This window comes from Peromyscus leucopus, chromosome 3, assembly GCF_004664715.2.
Source record: "Peromyscus leucopus breed LL Stock chromosome 3, UCI_PerLeu_2.1, whole genome shotgun sequence".
Lineage (NCBI taxonomy): Eukaryota > Metazoa > Chordata > Mammalia > Rodentia > Cricetidae > Peromyscus > Peromyscus leucopus.
Genome location: NC_051065.1, coordinates 121,754,636 through 121,776,644, shown reverse-complemented (window position 1 = coordinate 121,776,644; position 22,009 = coordinate 121,754,636). Strand labels below are relative to the sequence as shown.

At 35.8% G+C, this 22,009-nt stretch overlaps 1 protein-coding gene across 5 annotated transcripts in view; it reads right to left on the bottom strand.

Annotated features, from left to right (window-relative positions):
• The window catches only part of Cntn4 (contactin 4), a 1,006,259-nt gene that overhangs the window by 810,054 nt on the left and 174,196 nt on the right, over nt 1-22,009 (bottom strand). The window lies entirely within an intron of this gene.

Genomic DNA, 22,009 nt, shown 5'->3' with positions numbered 1-22,009 from the left:
CAGATTGTTACACAGGAAGACAATGTTATTAAGAGACCTACTGCAGATTACAACCAAGAAGCCTACCAAGTTTAATCAGTCTCTGCAAGCATGGTAGAGATACACAGCATTATACATTACTTGGTAGGTCACATCTCATAATGTGATAAAGCCAGTCTTTAGCCTTTATTATTTTCCTAATTACTAAACCCAACAGTTTTTCATCTAAATTACATTGTGAACTCAAGCGAGAAGATGTTAGGCATCTTACTCATAAGGATAGGACTTTCTCCCTTCCCCCTTTGAACTACTTTTAAGCTTAATCAAAGTCAAAGACCATTTAAAACTAAAAAAAAAACCTGAAAAATATAGTAATATAATCTGGCTATAGACATGCTTCAATGAGTATAAATGGTGTGGATTAATAATGCAACTAATATTTTATGATGTGGCATTTCTAATGTATAACAAATTTCTTTAAATGCACTAATGTACCTTAGTAGCATAAAATTGAGCATTGAAATGAGGATATATCACTATTACATAAGGTATTCATTAGGGTTTTAAATATGAATATTAAACAGCAGGTATACAAATTTGAACTTTGAAAGATAACATTCTATTAGAGAAACATTCTACTTCAATCCTTGGTTCCCAAATTCTCACTGCAATGTAAGCAATATGTCATGTCACTGAAGATCTCTTCTGATACTGTCAAGTCAGTAGCACATCAAGAGACATCTGGACTGTATACCACTATGTATGACAACTACTATATAGTCTAAAGGACCACAAACAGTGCACATTGAATTAACAGGTAGTAATAAAAACCTCTAAAGGGCAAATGAACTTATAAATGAAGCATCCCAGAATTCCAATGAGTAGTCTCCCTTTGGGGACAAAGTGACTACCATCTCACATCTACAGTGGGCAGTTGGCTTTTTCTTCTACTTCTTATAGGGAGATAGATGTAGTGGGTAGCCATTCCAGCTTTGATCTGGAAGTTCCAACCCCCATTGAGGCTTCGGCAACTGTCATGCCTACAAGCCGGGGCCAAGGGAGGACCCTGGAGACCCGTGATCCAGATGCGCCAGCTCTCTCTCGGTTCCTGGACCCTGGACGGTGGAGATTGACCAAGCAGAGCTCCAGAGAACATTGCTGGACTGCGATACACCTTCCCCAGGCCCCGCAACCTACCTATCCCTTCATTTGTAAGTTACCCACTAAATAAATCTTCCTTTTAACTATGTGGAGTGGCCTTAATAATTTCACCAATAGATAGACAAGGTTCATGACCAGGACCTGCTGCTAAGATTTCTAAGTCAGGAAATTGAACAGAGGACATAGGATTGTGTTCCAAAAGTAAGTGCTGTTACATTTCTAAAACATCCTAACATGCCAAAAGTAAGATTTTTCTTATTTGCAATATTTATTTTTTAAGTTATATGAGATTAAAACTATCTTTGATTTTATAAAGTCAAAGTTAATAGTGTTTTCCTTTCCATTCTTACTTTCTAAAATGTATGTCATTAAGGAAAACAAAATCAGGAATGAACTCAGTTCCAGTTTAGATGGGATACAAACACATATTTGTCATTACTAAATAATGGTTCCAGCTATACCTCCCTCATCAATTTCAGACTACAGGTTTGTAGTTACTGATGATTTCTGTCAAGTAGACTACTAACCCAAGAGAACTGGTGAATCATTTCAAAACACAATTATCACACTGCTAGTTATTTATTCATAATAAAGAAGTCCAGCAAGCACCCATAGAATGACAGGGACCCAGGAAAGGGGCTTGTAGCCACTCAGTGCATTTGAGTCCAGGGTCTGATGTGTTCTCCTTTAGAATGTGTGTCTGAGTCAGTCAAACCCAATTATCATACTGCTGTTCAAACAATTCTGCATTTTTCCCAAAAGTACTTGCCTGCTTTCTCTGTGATTATGATTTTGGCTCTAGGCTGATAATCAAACTTCTTAGAAATCAAAAGGAATAAAACATAAGGTGAAGCTGTTAAAAACCAGCCATCAACAGAAAAGGTCAAGGCCTGTAGCATAAAAAAGAAAGATATATACGTATTTTCTTTGATTTTTCTTGGTAAGGAACAGAACAGTTTACAGCCACATTTTCTTTGACTAGTAGTAAGCACATTACAACCTTTCTTAATTCAATTTTCTCTGGCATTTATTGTGCTTAATAAAATACCTAAATGTCAAATAGATTTATAAAATGTATTTATAGCTTAATCAGGGACAGAGATTATTCATAAAGGGATATAGTGCAGACCATACCAATCTAAATTGGTATGGATTTTTGTTTTTCTCCGCATCACAGAAGTAATTAGCATTTGCTTACAAAGTATTATATAATCCTACAGTAATTGCTCCTAAAATATGTCTGAATGTGTTTAAAATTTTATCACTATTATCTTACAGCTACCATTCAACACTAGAACACTTGATGGCTTCAGATATTACATTGCACAGTGTATTTTTAAAAAGTTCAAGGGCATAGAAAATGTGCTTTCATACAAATCAGGATTTAGGAGATGACAACAGCAGCATTTGAAAGTGATCATGTACAGGTCATATCCTGTAGGCGAAACACATACAGAAAAAACAGAGGATAAGAATTCATATTACTGCTAGGTTCTCTAGTAAATAATGTGTTTAAAATGTGGAAAACTGTGACTGGAGAGAAGGCTCAGTAGTTAAGAGCACTGGATACTCTTACAGAGGTCACAGGCTCCATTCCCATCATCTCATGTTTGTTCACAGCCTTCTGTAAATCTAATTCTCAGGAACTGAAACCTTCCTCTGGCCTTTAGGGGCACTGCACATATATGGTGCATGTAAGTACATGCAAAACAAAACAAAATACCCATAAATATAAAACAGTCATACACATCTTTTAAAATATGGAAGACTATTGGAGAAATTATTTTGGCCACTCCACGTAGTTAAAAGGATATTTTTTTAATGGCGTAACTCACAAATTAAGTGAAAGGTAGGTCGCAGGGTCTGGGGAAGGTGTATTGCAATCCAGCGGTGTTCTCCGGAGCTCTGCACAGTCCACCTTCACCGTTCAGCTTCCCGGCACAGAGAGAGCGCACAGAGAGAGCGCTGGCCCATCCAGCTCTCGGGTCTCCCCTGGCCCCGTGGGGAGTTGGAACTTCCAGATCCAAGCTGGAATGGCTACCTACTACAGAAGACTTGTAAATTAAGTTTATACTGATCCTATTCCTGGCCAAAATAGTAAGAGCAAAGGTCATAAACTAAGTACTTATTTCCATTACTTGAGCTCTAAATAAACATCTGATTCTGGGTGTAATTTTCAAGGTTCCAGATTCCAAGGAGGGAGATTGCTTATGATGAGAAAAGGGCAAAACTTCCCTAATGAGTCTCCATTTATTCTAAGAATTCCATACAAATAAATCTAACTTTAACCTTCAAAACTTTAGGTAGATACAGTTACTTAACCATTAAACGGTATATGTAAAAACTGATTTTTGAAATTTTAAACTATTGACAATATTTTTATTTGATAACTTACTCAGTTGATTGTCTAAGATGCAAATTAAAATTTTCGATTAATACAAAATGTCCTTCTCTTATTTGTGGGGTTCACAATTAGCCTATGTCTAGTTTGCTTTCTATTGCTGTGATAAAAACAAAACAAAACAAAACAAAACAAAAAACTTAGACCAAAAACAACTTGGGGAGAAAAGAATTTCTTTATTTTACTTTTCCAAGTCCATCATTAAGGTAATTTAGGGCAGGAACTAAAGCAGAGATCACGGAGGATGCTGCTTACTGGCTTGTTTCCTATGCCTTGCTGAACCTGCCTTGTTATACCAGGACCATTATACCAGTGGAGACAACATGCATATTAGGCCCTCCAACATCAGTCACTAATCAAGAAAATGGCCCACAGATATGATCATAAGCCAGTGGGATGGAGGCGATTCTCCAACTGTGGTTTCTTCTTCCCAAGTGATTACAGTTTGTGTCAGGTTGACAAAAATAAAACAAAAATTAATCATCACAAATGGCCTGCAGAAGATCTTCAATTATCCAATTACTATGATTATATTTTGAAATGCATGTTCTCCTTTTCATTTCAAGGCTCACTTTGATGATGATGCCCTATAAAACTTACTGTAGTTCACACCAAGTAGTCATGACAACAGTTTCAAATAAATTATGATGTTTAACTTGACATATAAAAATAATATAAATATATTTCCCTAATGTAGTATCTGTGATTTGTATTTGAGTATGAGTAAAATTTTACAAACTCATTTACTACCTATGTCTTAGCAACTAATATACTATATATTGAAGATTTCTAATAAATACAACTTTTTGCAGTTTATTTATTCTCAGTACAATGTCATTTTTTTAAGATTCACATAAATCATTAATAAAGTAATCATTAAGGTTACAAATTTTATGGGTGTACATACTAATACTACTTTATACATCACAGGTTAACTGGTCTTTACTATGATTATAGATATTAAGGGAAGAGACCAAAAATTAAAAAAAAAACAACTACAAAGCTTTCTCACGTGTGAGATTGCATTCATTGGTATCATGTCCACATGTGTGACAGGCTAATTTTTCAATAATATTCATTCCATTTCAGATAAAATCTTAATATATAGTCTATTTCTAGACTTCGATAATAAACTCATTATGCAAAATCTGCAACATGCTCAGTCTTCACAACACTTTCTGTCTACATTTAGATATATATATTTCTTGTATAAAAGTGCTAACTTTTAATAGGTATGTGCAAAAATTTGTGGTTTCAAAAGGCACATGCCTTTCCATTTCTTTTGTAAGGAATGGTAGAAATCCCCCAAGTGTTTCTATAATGTACAGAACCAAATCAGAGAAACAAGTGTGGAGGTCTAGATTTCTCTGGGTTTACTGCATATTTTGATGTAGACAAAACATATCTCTGAAACTATGTTTTGAAAATACATGTCTAATAAGATAATTGGTTAAGTAGATACTTGGGTAAGATGGAGTCTGTGTGCTTAAAATTAATACACAGGTATTTATTCTGATCCAGCACATATGACAATGATGACACAAACAGATTTAAAGACTCTCTAGAAAGTCACTAGCCATAATGGCCAATCAGGCAAATAGATAGAGCTACAAGAAAAAAATCATCCCAAGTGAGGTAACACAGACCTAGAAAGACAAAGATGATGCGAACCTTGATCGGGCATCATGAGAAAAGCTCCCTTCAGCAGGAGATAGGAACAAACACAGAAAACCACAGCCATACAATGTGCAGTGTGCAACTTAGGAAGAGTCAGTCCTAAATAGCATATCTCCACCAACTCCTTCCATTCAGGACTCAAGGCACCAAGTCGAAGAGGAGGCAGAAAGAGTATCAGAGCCAAAGAAGAGAGAACACCAGGGAGACAAGACCCTCTAAACAGGGCAGGACCAATACACATATAAACTCCCAAAGACTGTGGCAGCATGCACAAGATCTGCATGAGTCTGTGCCAAATGCAATTTCATCACTGAAAGGCGAAGTGGGCCAAGCTACCATTCCTAAACCAGAATCTATCTTCAATTGACAACCACTTACAAATGAAAAATTAGTTCTCTCTAACAAAATCTTACTGGGGAAACAGACCACTTTTAAGGGCAGGCCCCATGTCTACTAGTAGAAGACCATCACAAAATGAACTCAGTGGCATCTTTAGAGGTTCTGTGTCTCATAATATTTTGAGGGGGCTTTTTTTTTAACCTTACAGGTCTTTTGCATATGTATCATAGCTCCTATTCTGTGTGTGTTTTTTATATGGGATTCCTGTGTATATAAATATCTTTGTGTATTTATGTATTTCTCATGCTTTCTCTTTGATTTTTTTCTTAAGTTTGTGTTTGTCTTTCCCTATTCTGGTTTGTTTTTTGTCTTATTTTATTTTTATTCTTTAGATACTGCTTGATTTTAAGGTGAGATAGCAAGGATCTCTGATGGGAGGAGAACTGGGGAGAATATCAAAGGAGTTCGGGAAGGGGAAATCAATATTGCAAGAAAAAAATCTATTTTCAATAATAGAAAAAAATAAGGCATTTCAATTCCAGAGAAATGTGGGATGAATTTTAATTTGACTGACAAGATAACAAGAGCAGTAAAAGAAAATAGAAATTTTAATTTTTGACAGTTTTTAATCACACAAGATATGTGTTTGAAAGTGTTTCTTCTTGCTACATTCTCTTGTAAGGATTAATTGTATGCATCCGTTAATCCACTTAATTTTTCATTTAACCAACATGTATTTAGTGTTTACTTCAGTAAATGCTGTTCTTTTTTTATAAAAGATTTTTTTATTGATTTTAGATAGCAACCACAGATTCCCCTCTCTTCCCTCCTCCCATCCCTCCAGCCTTCCCCCACCCCAATCTATACCTCATTCTCTCCTCCAACTAGGCAAAGCCTCCCATGGGGAGTCAGCAGAGCCTGATCCATTCAGTAAATTCTGTTCTATCACTAAGTGTTCATCACTCAAGATATGAGTCTCAAATCTCTCAACTCCTGTAGCTTAAATGCATGTGTATATCAATTAAAAATGAACTATTATAATATAGAGTATTTGATATATACAGTATATATTTATACTATATAGTACTACATAGTATACTACATTTATATACATTTATACCACATAGCATATATTTATATGCTATATACTATATATTATAAGTATGTACTAAAACGGTATATATTTATATATTATATATAGTATATATTCATATTATATATAATATATATAGTATATTTTAATATATAACTTGAATTCTAAATGATCTTTCAATCAATATCCAATCAATCAATAATATTCAATCAATATCCCAGTGCCAGATATTGGAGTAAATGCTGAAAGATCAGAGATACAAAGAAATAAGCCAAATGTTATTTCTAGGACTTCTCAGCCTGAAAAACCCTCGGCTGATAGGCCTCTAGCTGAATGAGCTTCCTCAGCCGAGAAAGCTTTAGTTCCTGTCTCCTCCACCTTATATACCTTTCCCTGCCCACTATATTACTTATTTCCTATTACTGGGATAAAAGGTGTGTGTGACTTTCCAAATATGGGGTTAAAGGTGTGAGATCTCAAGTGCTGGGATTAAAGGTGTATGTCACTATTGTCTGGCTCTGTTTCACTCCTAGACTGAGTCAATCTCATGTAGTCCAGGGTGGCTTTGACCTCACAGATACCCAGACAGATCTCTGTCTCACAAGTGCTAGGATTAAAGGTGTGTGCCACCACTGCCTGGTTCCTATGTTTAATCTAGTGGCTTGTTCTGTTCTCTGATCTTCAGGCAAATTTATTAGGGTACACAATATATCACCATAATAGTAATATATATATATATATATATATATATATATATATATATATTTGTGTGTGTGTGTTTGTGTGTGTGTGTGTGTGTGTGTGTGTATGTGTGTATATATATATATATATTACATAGTATTTAAAAAGCCCAACCTCTCCTGGACACTATCTGGTCAGAATTCAATAAGTTCAAGAAATTTGAACCTCTGTGTTGATCTAAGGCAATGATTAAAGAAGGAAATAAAGTTCCATTCTGCAACTCAAGCTAGTCTCCAATTCATGGCAGTTTCCCGTCTCAGCTTGCCAAATTCTAGGACATTAGGTTTGAGCCATTATGCACTAGTTAGCAACCTCATTTCAATCTCACCTTTAAAATGCTGTTGTTCTAAAACGAATTATTAAGGAATAAAAATGTTGGTTACTGCTTCCCTATATTCCTCAGTATGATTTATACAGATGACTTGAAATCATTCTGAAGAAAATAAAAAAAACTATAACCAAGTGTATGTCCTTTTTTTAGATATACATTATGAAGCATCTAGTGTATTCTAATATGTGCAAATATGATATTTGATACTTCACAAATCTAGAAAATTCTCACTAACAAATGAAAATTAAGTGTCTCCAACTAAATTTGTATTTTGACAATAGCATTTCTAGGGACTAAGAATTCTCTGAAAATACTCCTGGATTATAAGGAAAATAAAGCCTATCACAAAGACTTGAAAAACAGTATTTTTTTTAAATGCCACATTTCCCTATGCAACCATCTTCTATTGTGTTCAATCCAAAGCACAAGCAAAATGGTTTCAGTGGTCCTCAACCTTGCTAATGCATGACCATTTAGTACAGTTCCTCATGTTGGGGTGACCCCCAACCATAAAATGATTTCACTGCTACTTCATAACTATAATTTTCTGTTGTTGTGAATCATAAATATCTGTTATGCAACTCCTTAAAGGGTTATGACCCATAGGTTGAGAAACTCTGGCTTAGAGGGAGCTCAAGGAACTTTTAGACTACCCAAGTGAAAGCTCCCCAGCCTCCAGCAAAGTCTGAATTATCAGATTTCCCTAAAATCCAGTATCTTAGGTCACTGGAATTATAGTTTTGTTTCATTTGTAAAAGCATAAGTTAATAGCCTATATCAAAAACTATCTTCATACACACCTTCAATATTTGAAGATCATTTGGCATTTATTCTTTTATTCTATAAAATCTCAAAGCAAGTATTATTATCTGTCTTGCTAAGTTCTGGTAATGTTTATCTCTATGTTCTGAGAGACTTAATTCTACCTAATCATGGTTTAAATTTACTCTTTAAAAATTTTGAGATTAAAATATCTCTTAATTCAAAATAGGAGATGGTATTGTTACGTTATTCTGACAGACATTAGTGTTCTTTGTATTGGTTACTTTTTGTTGCTGTGATAAAACACCATGATCAAAAGCAGCCTGTAGAAGAAAGGGCTTGTTTTGTCTTCAGAGACCCAGAAGGAGTCTCTGTAGTATCAGGAAGGCACAGCAGTGAGCAGTGGGAGGAGGAAGGTGAGATACACATCTGGAACCATGTGTAGGAACTAGAGAGAGCAAACTAGAAGTGCGATAAGGATATAAACTCTCCAGGTGTATACTTCTTCCATCAAGGCTCCATCTCTTAAATGCCCCATATCCTCTTAAAACAGTGCACCCACTCAAGATTAAGTGTTCACATACCCGAGACTGTGGGGGGAATTTCTCATTCTATGCACCTCACTCAGAAATAACCTCTTTGAACCTAGCTTTTAGCCACTGAATGGTATTTTCCATAAAAAAATTTCAGTAATGAAGTAGATTAAGAAATAATTCTTTATTCATAATTCAAAATTCTTTAACTGCAGCAGGTTACATCAAGGTGCACATCATTCTCTTACCATTGAATCTAGGCTGCCCTTATGCCTTGTTCTGGACAAAAACTAGACAGAAGAAACTGCACTAAATCTGGGCCACCAGACTACTTCTCCACCATAAAAACACACCCAGGTAGCTCTGTAGAAGAGGACGAAAAGATTCCTTTGTGGTTACATTTTAATTGTGCTGAAATTTGATTTTATTTGTATGTTAATAAATAAAGCTTGCCTGGAGACCAGAGGTCATAGTGAGCCAGGAACAGACATCAGGCGGTGATAGCCCATGCCCTTAATCCGATCACTCTGGCAGCCAGAGTCTCTGTGTGGTCAAGGACACAGCCAAGCGTGGTGACATGAGCCTGTAATCCCAGTACCAACCATAGAGACCTGGAGGTCTGTATAGACAGACAGTGATGAGGAAGTCATGTGGCTGGGCTTAGAGCCAATAAGGCAGAACAAGAAAGCAATAAAAACACAAGTCACACAGGAAGAAGCTCTCTCTGGGGAAGCAAAGGCAGTGAGGTGGTTAAGACAAGGTAGTGGTGGCTCTCTGATGTCTTTGGCTGTTACCTCTGTATTTGGCTCTGTGTTTCTTATTTAATAAGACTGTTTAGAAATTCATCTACATTCCTTTGTGGATTTCTGTGGGCCTCTTTAGCTCTTTGTTTCTTCCTTTTCTCATGTGGTCTTCATTTACCATGGTCTCCTATTCCTTGTTCTCCCTCTCTTTTCTTGATCCAGCTAGGATCTCCCGCTCTCTTTCCCTCGACCCTCGCCATTCATTGCTCCCACTCATGTCCAGGCTGTTCATATAGATCTCATCCATTTCTCCATGTCTTTCTTGGGGTCCCGTTTTCCAGGTAGCCTCACTGGTGATGTGAGTAGCAGTCCAGTCATCCTTGTTCCACATCTAGCATCTTCCTATGAGTGAGTACATACCATATTTGTCTTTCTGAGTCTGGGTTACCTCACTCAGGATGATTTTTTCTAGATCCATCCATTTGCCTGCAAACCTCATGATGTCATTGTTTTTTGCTGCTGAGTAGTATTCCATTGTGTATATGTGCCACAATTTATTTATCCATTCTTCAGTTGAAGGGCATCTAGGTTGTTTCCAGGTTTTGGCTATTACAAACAATGCTGATATGAACATAGCTGAGCAAGTGCTCTTGTGGTATGAATGAGAATTTCTTGGGTATATGCCCAGGAGTGGTATAGCTTAGATGCCACCAGCAATATAAGCAAGGAAAACATTAACCATCTGTGTTTTCAAGGACTGAGGAAATATCAGCTGAGTTCAGTCAGTGCAAATGTCTCTCCCTCAGATTAGAAACTAAACAAGATGCCAGCTTTTTAAAAGAACATAAGTAAACCAGTTTATTTGGTTAAAATTAATTTTTATCAAGATATATCAATACAAATGCTTAAATTCCTACTGATCATTAAATATTATATGCACAAGAAGGATGAAATGGATTATTTCTGCTAATTACAGCCTATGCATGTACAATGCTTGCTATATTCAAAGACATGTACTGATTCATTTAGTATTCCACAAGCCCTACTGTGTTCAGTGCCCCATTAATAAATACTGTACTATTCTGCCTCTCAATAATAACTCTCCTACTAGTAGATATAACAATATACTATCTTCTTGTTACATTATCTAAGTGGCTGATTACCCTATGTCTATGTTTGGACTGAGCTAAATTTTATCTTATTTACTCTTAGAGTAAATGAATTATAGTGCTGTTAATAGTACCATTTTTTAAAAAGGAAAACCAAAATCATATAAAAAGGAAGTGATTGCTTCTTGTATTAAATTTTAAAATTGAAAAATGGGTAATTCATTAATATTTCCCGTAAATGAAGTACTCCACAATCAACAGTCATCAAAAATATCAAATTAAACCACAACACAATTATTGTGCATGCTTATAAGAACAGCTAACACCAAACAAAAACAAAAACAAACAAACAATCAAAAAACCCATAGATGTACACATGAAGTGATGGTATGGGAATAAATGGTACTTAAAAACATTGGTAATGATAGGGTGGAATATAGCAATCATTTTGGATAACAGGATGACAATTTGTAAACAATATACTCTCATGCTTCTGTTATTGGATTGGTCAATACTAGCCATAAACTTGATAGGATCTGCCTAGAAGATAAACTTCTGATCATGCCTGTGGGGGATTACCTAGATTAGGATGGACCTCTGGGCATACTTCTGAGGGAATGTTATAATTAGGATAACTGAAGTGGGAAGATCGACCTTAGTTGAAGGCAGCACCAACTGGTGGGCTGGGATCCTGGATGAGCTGAGCATCAGCCTCCATCACTGTCTGTATCCTATGTACAGATGCAATGTGACCAGCCACCTTAAGCTTCCATCATCATGCCTTCCCTGACAGGATGGACTGCACTTTTAAACTTTGATTCAACACAGACCCTTCATTATGCAACACAAAAATTAGCAAACATGTGCTGTGGGATGTCTTTCTGCATGCTGTGAACATATGTTATTCCCATTGGCTAATAAATAAGCTAATAAGCTGCTTTGGCCTATGGCAAGGCAGTTTAGAGGCAGTGGGAAATTCAAACAGAAAGACAGGAAAGAGACAGTAGGGAAGAGGAAATGCCAGCCAGCTGCCCAAGGAGCAGCAAGATGCCAGCAGACTGGTAATGCCAAGGCCATGTGGAAATATATAGATTAATAGAAATGGGTTCATTTAAGATGAAAGAGCTAGCTAACAAGAAGCTTGAGTCACAGGCCATGTGGTTTGTAATTAATATAAGCTTCTGTGTGTCTACTAGGGGCCCAGCAGCTGCAGGACCTGGTAGGACACAGGAAAACTTCCGACTATAAACTTGTCTGCTATGTGGCAGTTCTTCTAGAGAAATAAGTGCATATGTTTGTAGAAAGACTCGCTCTGGGCTATATTAGATGTGTGTGTGTGTGTGTGTGTGTGTGTGTGTATCCTAATCACTTTATGCCAGTCATAAAATAGAAACATATAAAATGCTCATCAACAGGTAATAGAAAAATGAGATGTAATATAATCCTATATAGCACTCAATAGCAATTTAAAAAGTTCAAGGTACCAATGCATAAACTACTACTTATGAATTCCAAAAGAATTCTTAATCAGACAAGTAAAATTAACTATTGTAAGGTCAGTCCTCACAGATGAGAAATTCTAGGGCAAGTAAAAATATATTAAGGAATGGTGAATCAGAAAGGTAGATTCCTGTGGGCAATCGAGGTCAACACTGGAAAGGAATGCCTAGGATCTCTTTCTGAATACTATGAAGTCATGGCATGAATAATGACCAGCAAGTACAACTGTTTTAAAACAATCATTATGTTCCATGTATACTCTTTGCCACATGCCATTGATTCTGGAAAAAGAAAGAAACTATAAGAAAATCAGCCCTATTTAAATTAGGGTAGCAGCTCTCAAGAGATTATCTAGCATGTGATTAGTACCATGCACAAAGATATCCTGAGTGACAATGGTTGCTAAGACACTACAAAATGTGACAATAGTCCATTTACTTATTAAACTTATTGTTTAACTGAATGACAAGAGAAGAATATTTGCGGAAAACTATTGACTGGAGAAATTTGTGGGGCAAATATCTGATGAATGCTATAGAGCACAGAATATAAATACCACATTTTATGAGGTGAAGAACTAAGTATTAATGGAGCATTGTGTTTTTTAAAGTTTTGATGAATCAATTTTCATTGCCTTTCATAAACTGTTGTCAACATATTATTTCTCAGAAGGAAGCAATTATAAGTAGAATCATTTAATATACAGATAAATTCTTGGAATACCTAAATAATAACAAATACTCCAATGAATTAATTATTTAATCATTTTACAGTAACTTGTTTTATGGTGAAATGTAGAAGAAATAAAAATATACCCAAAACCTTACAGTTCTTTCAGTCCACTTGAAAGTCATAAAATAATAATTAAAAAACCCGTTTGAGCCCCTTTAACATGCATTTTTCTTCAAATACTCAATTAAGAAATCTATGGGAACCAAGTTTATCTATACTTACCCTACTAGTGTAATCACATGTCAAAACATACTCATCATTTCAAAATGATAGCATAATTTGGGAGAAGTTTTGAATAGGGGAAAGGCTCCAACCACAGCCCCAGCACTTGTCAGTAAGATTCATTTGAATGAGAATATATTGAAAACCTTAGCTCCATTCTTGAGGAAGATAATGTTGCATTTTATTTCCTACCATCCCAAGAATTCTAACATAGTTCTGTATGTAGAGAATGTAAGAATTATACCCAAACCGAGCTTATGACACAAAAGAATGAGAGTAATCACATTTGCAATGAATACATCTACTTACTACAGTAACTTCACACACACATTCACACGCACATGCGCGCGCACGCACACACACACACACACACACACACACACACACACATACACACACACACACACTCTTATGTGAGTTAGGACCAAGACCCAGTGACTCTCTGAGTGAACAGTACAATGCAGTCCTTGGAAATCTGCACTTTAACATGAGACATTTAATGGACAATGAAAGATTTGCATAAGTCAGCCATAAATCATACAATGTATTGAGTGTTTGAAAAACTTGGTCATTTCAACAACAAGAAACTCAACAAAATTTAGATCTGTAGTTTTTATGTGCAATGGAACTTAGAGAGATTCTTTTAATCTGATTTGTATACTGTCAAAAATGGCGGTGCTTTCTCTAGCCAGCATCCTGACACACTGGTTGTACATACAAAAGAATTCATACTCCAGACACTTCACTATGTTCCTGGCCAGGCATAAAACACACATAGTTAAGAAAGCCTCCAAATAGCATTGTCTGCTAATTTCTCACTCTTCTATCATTTCCTAATGGGACAATAATGTTTTCCATCATATGGAGTTTTTCTGTTCTTTTGAATGTAACAATCACGTGTTCATGCACATCTCAGACATCCTTATCATCTCCAATGATCCAGTCTTTTGATATCTAATCAATGATGGTTCTGTATAATATAACCATGACACTTATTAATCAATATATATGAAAGACATGAAAAGATACAAATATTTCAACATCAATTTCACAAGATGTAATTCAGCACAATGGCATCCAAGTGATCATATACTGTGATAATATTGCTCAGTTTCTCAGAATTGCTATTGTGGGGCTAGACACTCCTGGCTTCCATTTTGGTTCACTTCAGCTAGATAATTTCTCTAGGATGAAAGCCAGTACAATACTGGCACTTGTCTTGTTGTGTTGCTGTTGTCTGTGGGACTATTGTTCTGTGCTGCCTCCCATGATTCAGTGTCAAAAACAATTACTTGATTTTTCTACACAGTTTTAATATTTCAGAAGGGAAGGTACATCTTTTTCATGTTAGTCCATTGTGTGAGTTGGGGAAGTTTTTAGTTCTCTGAAAGTACTTGGTTCACAGATGAGTATGCTCCAAGAGAACTTTTGATGTAAGAATAACATAATTTCAACTCTGGAGACCATACTATCAAATTTCCAGATGAGGACCTGAGAGAAGAATCCGTGGTGAACACACTTGCCATCAAGCCTGATGACCTGAGTTAGATCCCTCTTGGGACCCACATGGTTGAGGAAGAGAGGTGATTTCAGGATATTCATACATGTGGCTGGTACTCTCTGACCCACTCTCACACACAAAAATAAACAAATGAATTAAATTAAAAATGTTTGAAGTTTTGAAATAAAGTGGTAGTTATTATTTCAACTGCCAAACCACCAAATACATAATAGGTCATCCTGGGCAAATGAAGAAGATTATGTTTCAGCATTAAAAATTAAAAACAAAAACAAACAAAGAGGGCTAGGAGTAGTAGTAAGCAGCAGGGTTTTTGCTTACCATGAGCAGAGTCAGAGCTGGTTTAATCCCCAGTTTGGGGAAAAACAAAACAACAGAAAGTTGCTTTATTTATAAGGTAATAGTTTAGAAAGTTATTTAGATACTATTGTCAACAATATATCCACATCATGATTATGCCTCAAAATCAGAAAGTAGAAATTTGAAGCAGCCCAAAATCCAGTTATAGCCTCCAGAGGCCTCTAGATAATTAGGCCCTGTCTTCATTGTATTCCCTGGCACACACAAAAACGGTGTTCGTGGGGGTGGGGTGGGGTGAGGTGGAAGATGGCAGGTACTGGAACCTTGTGGATGCTGCCTGATGCAAAAAGTCTGATGAAGATACTAAAGGACTTCTGATCTACCTCTCCTCCCCTACATCATGCTCAAGAAATGTTGACTTACTCAATATTCTTGTGCCGCTTTCATGATAAATCTTGCTTGTCATAATCACTGCTCCATTTGCCACACCACGCACCCCTCATACCACACGAGTGTATACTTAATCCTTTCTAGGCTGGGGTTGAACCTCTGTCGTCATCCTCACTTCACGGGTCAGAGACGAAACATAGAAAAGTTTGATTACTTTCTTGAGATAATTGTGCAATTAAAAAAATAAGTGTTTATCCTTCTATACAAAAGGTTCACATGACATGTATTTACCATGTGACTTAGGGATCTCTGTCCTCTCATCTGATGCTAATGCCCAGATTTTCCATAGTTGGTTTCCTGCTTTCCCAGTCTACTACTGGGCCACTTTTGGATCAGTTACATTCACCTTTGCCCAGGAGAGGATCAGCTTTCTAGGACAAAGCCAGTTACATGGTAACTGCTTGCAGTCATCAGAGAGCACATTTAAGTGATCGAGTTTATGTGAGGACACACTCCTTTTTGAGAGTCAGTCCCATGGCTGAGATTTCTTCATCACTTCATTCTGTCCACCTGTGTTCTCCTACACTGTTTTCCTCTTGTCCTGAGAGATTACTTCTGAGAAAATAAATCTTGCCTAGAATCTGTCTTTCTCTGGTTTTACTCTGACTTCTAATTATAAGCATAAGTAGATTAAATTGTAAGTGTGTGTGTGTGTGTGTGTGTATGTGTGTGTGTGTGTATGTGTGTGTGCATGTGCACATAAGAATGTGAGTGTGTGTGCACATCATGCCACTCCCTATCCCTGGTCAACTCCCTATCATTTTGTAAAGATTCTACTAAGTTGATGTTGGAGAAGCCTAGGTGACTAAACTGACCTTAAAAATTTTGTACCTTTACTATAAAAATATTTTTATAGTTTCATACAATACACAACACAAATGCCTTGCAAATCTTACAAGTAAATGCTATTTCTAAGTAAATACATGGTAACAAGATAAATAGTAGCAAGATACATGGATGTCCTCAGTTTATATTTATGAAGTATTTCTCAGGAGTCTGAGGCCATGATTCACCCAATGGGTAGGCTAAGACATGTTTTAGAACCTTCAGTCTTCAATATATCTATGTGCCCTCAACTATATTTAACACTTATATCAGTTGTCCTCATTTAACGGCATCCCTTAATTTCTTGTCCCTCTGCTATATCCATGCATTATTGAGCTGACATCAAGGAAACCTTACTCTACTTTCCCTTGTTTACATATATTTAATGCTTTCCAGATCTCTTCTATCAACAAAATGAATGGATTAATTTCTTTCATTTTGTTGTTCAGATTCCCACTTCTTTGCAATTGCTTCCACTTATCTGATAATACATATATTAGTGGATTTTGTTGTTGCTGTTTTAGACTTAGGAAAGTCTAGATCCTTTCCATTCCAAATGAAACAGTTTAAAGATCCCAGCATGTTGCAGCCTTCTACCCACTTTCTTAATCTGTTTTAAAGCAATTTCCTCCCTTCCTTATTTTCCATTCCAATCCATTCCACTTTTCATCTACACAAATCTACTTTAATTTATTTTCTAATTCTGCTGTGAATTTTCTCACCAATCATGAGGAAATTTCCCTGCTCCTGTCAAAATTGCCATCAGTGTCTGAAACCTTTCTCTCTCTCACAGCTCCTTTTAAAATTAATATAAACAAAGGGATCGTAATTTCTACTTATTTTAAAATCAATAAATTTCCATTGTGTTTCTTTCTTTGACATATGATGCAAGTATCAGTAGGTGAATGTAGTTTTCATTCACTAAGTCACTCAACCAAGTGATCAAACAAAGACAGCTTCAAAATTTTAGCTTTCAAAGGTACTTTAGCCTGGTCTACAAAGTGAGCTCCAGGAAAGGAGCAAAACTACACAGAGAAACCCTTTCTGAACGCCCCCCACCCCAAAAAAAGAAGTATGATGTGTGAGAAGAGAGATAAGTAACTAGTTATATACATAGAGTATAGTTATTCTCTTTTTAAAAATTGAATTTTGTTTGTAAAATGATTAAATAAAAAAATGTCACCATAAATCATCAAGGATCTATATAATTCAGCTAGGACAGACATTTAAATTAGCACAAATTGCTTCCATTTCTTTTGCCTTTTTTTTCCTCTTTTTCTAGTTTGCTTTTGAGAGTATATCTCAGTGAGCAGTCCTGGCTGGCCTAGACCCAAATGTGTGGTTCAGGCTTGCCTCAATCTTGCGGTGATGTTCCTGCTTCCTGTTTCCTGGGTGATGGGATAACTAATATACATCACCCTCGCCAAAGAGCACAAACTCAGTTGAGAGAAGTTTCCTGACACATCAGAATGCTGAAAACACATACATCTTTGATTTAAGAATTCTGCATCAAGAATTTACCCTCAAGAGATAGAATGTTACCTAAATAAATTATATACATTTGTAAATGAAGTGATATCTGGCAATTAAAATAATGAGAATAGTATTTCTTGACATGGAAGACACTAATATTATAAAACCAAGAGTGAAATACATGCCATAAAAAATGGAAAATAAAATTATAAAAAAATACCCTTAAAGGATCATGATCCTATTTAAGCAAAGAAAAACAGTTCTGGTTAAGAAGTGTAAAGAAAACAACATTTTTTTTTTAATACAAGGAGACTTTACCTGTTTATTCCAGTTGATATTTATTAACTTTATCTTTGTTTTGAGATAGAGACTTACTAGGCTGGGTGGGATCTCCTACACTCAGACTTCAGAAATTCCTCTGCCTCAGCCTGTCATGGCATTTATATAAATACCATATAGCTTTTAAATTCATTTCCTTTCATAGCACTAAACTTACCATAAGTAAGAGATGAAGTCCATGGCAGAAAGGAGAAGAGAACAAATTGGAAGGCAGGTTGCCCTCTTTTTGAATTATGATACTTCCAGTTCAGAACTTTAAAACAAGTCCTTAATGAAATTATGGTATAGCAGAATAATATGAAATCGCAATGACATTAATCAGATTTATTAAAAGTAATTGATAACAGATAAATTTGGTTAATAGCTCCTTCTTCAAATTCAATGCTACTAAAAATGTTTGCAGATTAAGAATTGCATAACCCCAAGTTTTAAAGGATGTATTTGTTATTCATCTTGCAAGGCTCTGCTTCCTGAGAATCTTTAGGTAGCAATGTCAGGTCCAACCTCTCTTCAATTGCTCTATAGTCCCTTCCACATTTCATTTCATATCATGTCTTTCTTAGAAGCCTGAGACCTAATCATTTTACAAGTTCAATTATTTACCAGTTTTGAATGTACACTATGTCAGATAATCTTGCAAATAAAAATATGTTCAATTAAATCATCTTGTTGATTTCCATAAAATGACATTACTGAGTCATTATTAATACCTTTTCATCAGGTGTCTGAACTGAATTGATTTGATCAAAATTTGTAATTTAAAATTTACCATGTCAGGAATATTGTGTCAATTTGTAAGTATTTTTTTCTAAGACTATGTTTCATTGTTCTTTCTCCACTTGTATGATATTTTATTTAATTCTTCCTTACTATTGTAAATAATTTAACTTTTAAGCATGAACATGCTCAACTTGATGTGGACCCAATTTAAAACCCTTTTCATAGGAGCCTGATTTCAAAAGCTAGTTATCCTAATAAGCTTCATAATCATTATAGACGGGACTACTGAATTTGGATCTTATTTATATGTAACTTTTCATGACTTCTTAAAACAAAGAGAATTAATATAAAGGCATAGTTTCATGCATTTTATCATTTATCAGGGTAGAGGTCTATTATGTGTTCATATTATTGTAATTTATATTATGAATAAATATATTTACTAAATTGCTGAAAATCCATCTCCTACAATAGAGCTATTATTCCATGCAATGTGGGATAAAATATGGTAGTGATCCCACAGAAAACAAGGAGAGATTGGGTCTGTCATCACTACATTAAGAACGATGAGAATGTGCTAAAAGATGAATAACAATCACATATGTAATGGCTCATAATTATGCAGTTCTTAATCTACAAAAACTTTGAATAGCATTTAAATAATTTACTGTGCAAGCCCTATAAACTGAATTTGATACCAGATTCCATGGTAGAAGGGATGGAAGGAGAGAACAAATTCCCAAAGGTTGTCCTCTGACTTCTATACATGCAGCAAGGCATTACTGGTACCCAGAGTGGTAACAGATACACACACACACACACACACACACACACACACATGAGAGAGAGAGAGAGAGAGAGAGAGAGAGAGAGAGAGAGAGAGAGAGAGAGAATTAGATAAGGTAAAAATGTTTAAGCAAAACAAAGATTTCCATGTATTTTGAATTATAAATAACTCATCAACTTGTAACATCCATTTTCCACAGTAGCCTGTAAATTCTTCCCAATTGCTCTCTCCTTCATTGTCTTCCCATCCTGCTTGGACCACATACATCTACGTATTACGTATGCTCTTTTTGCCTCTGGATACTTACTCTATTTGCCTTTCTTTCCCTCCCATTTTCACAGTGTTAGCACGCTCATGGTATTTCAGTTGATTTTCCCCTGGCATTTGCATTGGCAAATAGCAAGGGATGAACTAGATAAGTAAGAAGTAGTTTTCAGGCCAGGCAAAGGGGGCAGAGAGCACAGAAGCAAAAGGGAGTGCATGAAAAATTCATAAAGGAAATTGTGTTTTCTCAGCCTTGTAGAAAAAAAAATGTTTGGAATGCCCTTTCCTGAACAGAAATTCAGAAGTTGGAGAAAAATGTAGGCTTACAGTCTCAACCAAAACATAATGATACTAAGCTTTTTGAAGTACAGAGAGGTGGCATGGCTGTGCTTAATGTAAAACAGAGTAAGTTTTCTAGATTAATCTAAGGTAATGTTTGTCCCCACAACTCACACTGATTCTTCCTGACATACAGCATGGAGAACTCCTACTCTACACCATGTTTCAAAGTTGAGAAGGCAACTCCAATGCTCCTTTATATTCAACTCTGTTGTAGCCGTTTCCCTCTTCAGCAGTCTTTCCTTCCTGACACGTGATTTGCCTCATCACACATCTCGAAGTTTCAGTGGCAGATGTATGTACACATTCCACCAAACTTTCTTTGGAACTGTTTATGTTGCGTGAGGGACAGCGAGTACTCCTGGACGTTGACTAACTACTGACCAAATCTGTTTCTTGATGCTGTCACAAATATCTTAAGAAACAAGGGGGGTGGGGTGGGATTTGGGGTCATGGTTTGAAGTTGCAGCTCAGAGATATCTATTTTTACAGCTTCCTGCCTCAAACAGGGTTGAGTGTCATGGTAACTGGATGGTGTGGAGGAGAAGGCTGCTGGCTTCATGGAAGGAAAGAGCCAGAGAGCAACATAAAGGGCTAGGAAGAAAATGTACCTATTTAGGGCAAACACCTAATCCAGATGTCCACCAATCAGGGTCTAAATTATAAATTTTCCATCACCTCTCAAAATAGTGCCACTGGATAGAAACCAAGCCTTTACACATGAGCCTGTAGAGGATATTTCCCATTCAAAGCAGAATATCAGTAACTTGATATTGTAAATATTTGTCATCTATTTTTCTCACCTAATTCTTTCCTTGATATTATTTATGCAAATAGTCATCTATATTTGTCAATCATCCTGGAACTAACACTTAAGATACTCTACATAATATAAGAGAATCTCCACAAATTTCTTTGATTTGTGATCATCTTATATTATATTTAATGTGTTATTTTTAATGTTTGCTGATATCAAATCCAAGTAATATAAAAATTCCTCCTTTTATCATGTTAAGTGCTTCATTTGGTGGCTTTTAGTATAATCACAAAATTCAGAAATTCTTTCTTTCCCAAAACATTTTATACATACCCAAAAGAAACTCCATAAGTTATTTCACTTGGCCCTTGGGTCCTGAAATTCAGCATCTCATTTATGTCTTGGTAGAATTGGACATTCTGAGCATTTCACATATACAGGGGAATATTATTTCACTTAGCATATTTTTAAGTTTCACACAAATGACAATATATACCAGAACTTCATACTTTCCTATGGTTGTCTAATAATACATTTAGGCCTAAGCCATATTCTGTTAATCCATCAAACTTGTAGAATTATTAGTTCTTTCCACTTTGTGACTATTACAGACAGTGATGCTGTGAATAAATGGTTTTGAGTAAACATTTTTTAAAATTCTATTGCATAGTAAATTCTTCTTGAGGGCATCAAGATACACACTTTAGAAAACTACATTTTCATAAGCATTTTTATAAATGCTATAACTATCTGACTTCGTTTTGCTACATCATATGCTCATCATTGGCCAATCAGCATTACCCCAACATTCCTACAACTAAGGGATAAATGACAGAAAGAGGCCATAAAGTTGTATGCCAACACATAATGCAGGGTAAAAAAAAAATGAAACTAAGTGTACTTTACAGCACAT